Below are 5185 nucleotides of genomic sequence, written 5' to 3'. Positions count from 1 at the left end.
CTGTGTAACAGGCTGGGAGGAGTGTGCAGTGCGTCAGTATCACTGTGAAGCAGGAACAAAAACAAAGTTGCTGGAAAAGCTCAGCAGGTCTGGCAGCATCTGTCAAGAAAACATCAGAGTTAATGTTTCCTGTCCAGTGGCTGTTCTGCAGAACTGGACCTGAAACGTTAACTCTGATTGTTTCTTCACAGATGCTGCCAGACCTGCTGAGCTTTTCCAGCAACTTTGATTTTGTTTCTGTTTTTTATTTTTTTATCAAATTCATTGATAGGACCAAGGTACCACAGGCAAGGCTAACCTTTATTGCCCTTCTCGAATGCTCCAGCAGGCAGTTAAGAGTCAACTGCATTGTACTGGGAACAAAAACAGAAATTGCTGGAGAAATTCAGCAGATCTTGCAGCATCTGTGGAGAAAGAGCAGGGTTAACATTTCGGGTCCAGTGACCCCTCTCAGAACTCTTTGTCTGATGAAGAGATGCTGCCAGACCTGCTGAGCTCACCAGCATTTCTGTTCTTGTTTCCCTGGAACATTATTCAGTCAGAATATTAACAGTCCAGCAATAAAATCACTTGGCTATCATCACCTCCCCTATTCATCTGAATTCATTATCCTGGCAAATTGTATAACTAGGGCTGCAGGTCGGGCTTTAAACTAATGACTGGGAGAAAAGCTCAACTGAAGGAAATTTTAAATATAAATCAGAAAGAAACACAGGATTTGTTTAGAATGACATCGTGTGTAGGGGCAGACATGGTGGGCCAAGGGGGCTGTGCATGTGCTGTACTGTTCCATTCTCTATGTGAGCAGTTGGTTTGTAAAGCAGGATGATGCCAACAGTATGGGTTCAATTCCCATCACCGGCTGAGGTTAATATGAAGGACTCTCCTTTTCAACCTCTCCCCTTGCCTGCGGGTATGGTGACCCCCAGGTTAGATCACTACTAGTCATCTCTCTCCAACGAGAGAGCAGCCCTATAGTCTAGTAAGACTATGGTGACTCACTCATGTTCAACGCTAAACAAGAGAACAGAGAAGCAGAATAGCGAAGGGACAAACTCCCATCAAGTGTAACATAAGGGTAGAAAATTTACACAGAGGAGTGCAGAAGAAATCAGACCCAGAGAGAGTCACAGTGGTGAGACACAATGGTGAGACACAGTGGTGAGACACAATGGTGAGACACAGTGGTAAGACACAATGGTGAGACACATTGGTGAGACACAGTGGTGAGACACAGTGGTGAGACACAATGGTGAGACACAGTGGTGAGACACAGTGGTGAGACACAGTGGTAAGACACAATGGTGACACACATTGGTGACACACAATGGTGAGACACAGTGGTGAGACACAGTGGTGAGACACAGTGGTGAGACACAGTGGTGACACACAATGGTGAGACACAATGGTGAGACACAGTAGTGAGACACAAGTGGGTAACACTGGTGAGACACATGGGGGGGAACATTAGTGTGTCACAATGTCAAAGCTTCACACTCATTATCTGAATGTACGCTGCATTTATAACAAGATGGATGAGCTGATGGGACCAACAGAAATAAATGAATATCATTTGATATCCATCGCAGAAACATGATTACAAGGTGACCAAGACTGACGACTCAATATTCAAGGGTTTTTGATGTTCTGGGACAATAGGTAACAAGGAAAAGCAGACATAGGAGCTTTGTTGATAAAGGATGGCATCAGTGTTGATGAGTAGAGATAGCGGTACAATAAATGACAATAAGAGTCATCTCTCACCCCCAACAGTTGTCCCACTGTAGGACAAATCATAAATCAGGATCTAACAGATGTGTGTGAGAAAAGTCAATGGTCATGCATAATTTGAATCTGCACACTAACTGGGCCAATCAGAAGGGCAAAGGTAAGATGGAAGGTACATAGACTGCATCAGGGACTGTTTCTGACAGCAATACATCACAGAACCTGCTGAGGAGCAGGCTATTAAAGATCTAAAGTTGTGTAATGAGGCAGGGATGATAAAGTGACCTCATTGTTAAGGATTTTCTAAGGTGTAGCAATCATAATCTGGGAGAATTTCAAAATCTGTTTAAGCAAAAGCAACTCAAACCAGGGTCATTAACTTAAATAAGGACAATTATAGAGATAGGAAGAAAGAGTTATCTAATGCGAGCTGGGAAAATATACTAAGGGGAAGGTCAGTTGATGAGCAGTGACAGATATTTTATAAAAATCAGCAGTTGTTCATTCCAGTCAAAAAGATTCAATGAGAAGAATGAACCAGTTATGGTTAACAAATGTGGTCAACGACAGTATCCAAACAACAAACTAAAGTGTACAAAGCAGCTAGGCCTGAGGATTGGAAAGATAGAGAAGACTGACAAGGCTGAGCATTCCAAGTATGTTCCTGTCCTCTTTCCTTTCTCATTTGCTCATTAATTGATGAAAGGGAATCGACAGGTGGAATGCACTTGGGTTTCCTGAAGGTATTCGATGAGCTACCTCACAACAGGACCTAGGAACAAGATAAGGTGCCCCAAACTATCCAGCTGTGGTCTGACTAATGCCTTCTATACTTTTAACGAAACCTCCAGACCTTTCTACTTTATTCCCTTTCAAATGAAGGCTAGCATTCTATTTGACTTCCCATGTTGCTCACTGAACTTGGATACTAGTTTTCGGTAATTTATGCACGAGGACTCCCAGATCAAACTGTCCCGTAGCTTTCTGCAGTCTGTCTCCATTTAAATAATATTCAGCTCCTCTATTCCTCCTGCCAAAATGTATAATCTCACATTTCCCCAAGTATTTCCCCATGTACTGAATCTGTCTTTGTCCCTCTGTAGACCCTGTGTCACCATCACTTATTTCTGCATCAATCCACAAACTTAATGAGCGTACATTCACTTGCCTCATCCAAGTCTTTAATATACATTGTAAATAATTGTGACCGCTGCACTGATCCCTGTGGCACTCCACTAGTTACAGGTCACCATTGTGAAAATGCCCCCCTTATCCTAACTCTCCTGTCCTTTATTAATAAGCTAATCTTATACCCATGTTAATACATGACCTCCAACTCCATGAGCTCTTATTAAGCAGCCAATATGTGGTACCTTACCAAAATCCTTCTGAGCACCCACTGCTTCCCCTTTATTTATCCTGTTTGTTACCTCCTCAAAAAATTCTAATAAACCTGTCAGGCATTATCTCCCCCTTCATGAAGCCATGCTGACTCTGCTCGATTATCGAGTCACAGAGCTGCACAGCACAGAAACACATTCTTTGATCCAACTCGTCCATGCCGATCAGATATCCTAGCTAATCTCGTCCCATTTTGCCATATGTGGCCCATATCCCTCTAAACCCTTCCTATTCATACACACATCCAGATCCTTTTAAATGTTGTAATTGTACCATTGTACCACTTCCTCTGGCAGCTCATTCCATACACGCACCACCCTCTGTGTGTAAAAGTTGCCCCTTGGATCCCTGTTAAATCTTTCCCCTCTCACCTTAAAACTATGCTCTCTAGTTTTGGACTCCCCTACCCTGGGGAAAAGACCTTGGCTATTCACCCTCTCCATGCTCCTCATGATTTTATAAACCTCTATAAGCTCTGCTGTTACATTCCTTATAACAGAAAAAAAAATCCCCAATTACAGATGTTCAGCTAATCTGGGAGGAAGAACAGGTTAGGGAGGCAGGGACGAGTTGGACTGGTTTTGGGATGCGGAGGGGGGAGGGGAGATTTTGAAACTTGTGAAATCCACATTGATACCATTGGGCTGCAGGGTTCCCAAGCGGAATATGAGTTGCTGTTCCTGCAACCTTCGGGTGGCATGGTTGTGGCACTGCAGGAGGCCCAGGATGGACATGTCGTCTGAGGAATGGGAGGGGGAGTTGAAATGGTTCGCGACTGGGAGGTGCAGTTGTTTGTTGCGAACCGAGCGTAGGTGTTCTGCAAAGCGGTCCCCGAGTCTCCGCTTGGTTTCCCCGATGTAGAGGAAGCCACACCGGGTACAGCGGATGCAGTATACCACATTGGCAGATGTGCAGGTGAACATCTGCTTGATGTGGAAAGTCTTCTTGGGGCCTGGGATGGGGGTGAGGGAGGAGGTATGGGGGCAGGTGTAGCACTTCCTGCGGTTGCAGGGAAAAGTGCCGGGTGTGGTGGAGCTGGAGGGGAGTGTGGAGCGGACAAGGGAGTCACGGAGAGAGTTGTCCCTCCGGAAAGCAGATAAAGGTGGGGAGGGAAAGATGTCTTTGGTGGTGGGGTCGGATTGCAGATGGCGGAAGTGTCGGAGGATGATGCGTTGGATCCGGAGGTTGGTGGGGTGGTACGTGAGGACGAGGGGGATTCTTTTTTGGTTTTTATTGCGTGGACGGGGTGTGAGGGATGAGGTGCAGGAGATGTGGGAGACATGGTTGAGGGCGTTCTCGACCACCGAGGAGGGGAAGTTACGGTCCTTGAAAAACGAGGACAACTGAGATGTACGGGAGTGGAATGCCTCATCCTGGGAGCAGATGCGGCGGAGGCGAAGGAATTGGGAATAGGGGATAGCATTTTTGCAGAAAGGTGGGTGGGAGGAGGAGTATTCTAGGTAGCTGTGGGAGTCGGTGGGCTTGAAATGAATATCGGTTTCGAGGTGGTTGCCCGATATGGAGACAGAGAGGTCCAGGAAGGGGAGAGAGGTGTTAGAGATGGTCCAGGTAAATTTAAGGTTGGGGTGGAAGGTGTTAGTGAAGTGTATGAACTGTTCGAGCTCTTCGTGGGAGCACGAGGTGGCGCCGATACAGTCATCAATGTAACGGAGGAAGAGGTGGGGTTTAGGGCCGGTGTAGGTACGGAAGAGGGATTGTTCCACGTAACCTACAAAGAGGCAGGCGTAGCTTGGGCCCATGCGGGTACCCATGGCTACCCCCTTTGTCTGTAGGAAGTGGGAGGAATTGAAAGAGAAGTTGTTGAGTGTGAGGACGAGTTCGGCTAAGCGGATGAGGGTGTCAGTGGAGGGGGACTGGTCGGGCCTGCGGGACAGGAAGAAGCGGAGGGCCTTAAGGCCATCTGCATGGGGAATGCAGGTGTATAGGGACTGGACGTCCATGGTAAAGATGAGGTGTTGGGGACCGGGGAATTGGAAGTTCTGGAGGAGGTGGAGGGCGTGGGTGGTGTCACGGACATAGGTAGGGAGTTCCTGGA

This window comes from Rhincodon typus, chromosome 7, assembly GCF_021869965.1.
Source record: "Rhincodon typus isolate 14 chromosome 7, sRhiTyp1.1, whole genome shotgun sequence".
Classification (NCBI taxonomy): Eukaryota; Metazoa; Chordata; class Chondrichthyes; order Orectolobiformes; family Rhincodontidae; genus Rhincodon; species Rhincodon typus.
This window is presented reverse-complemented; position numbering follows the sequence as displayed.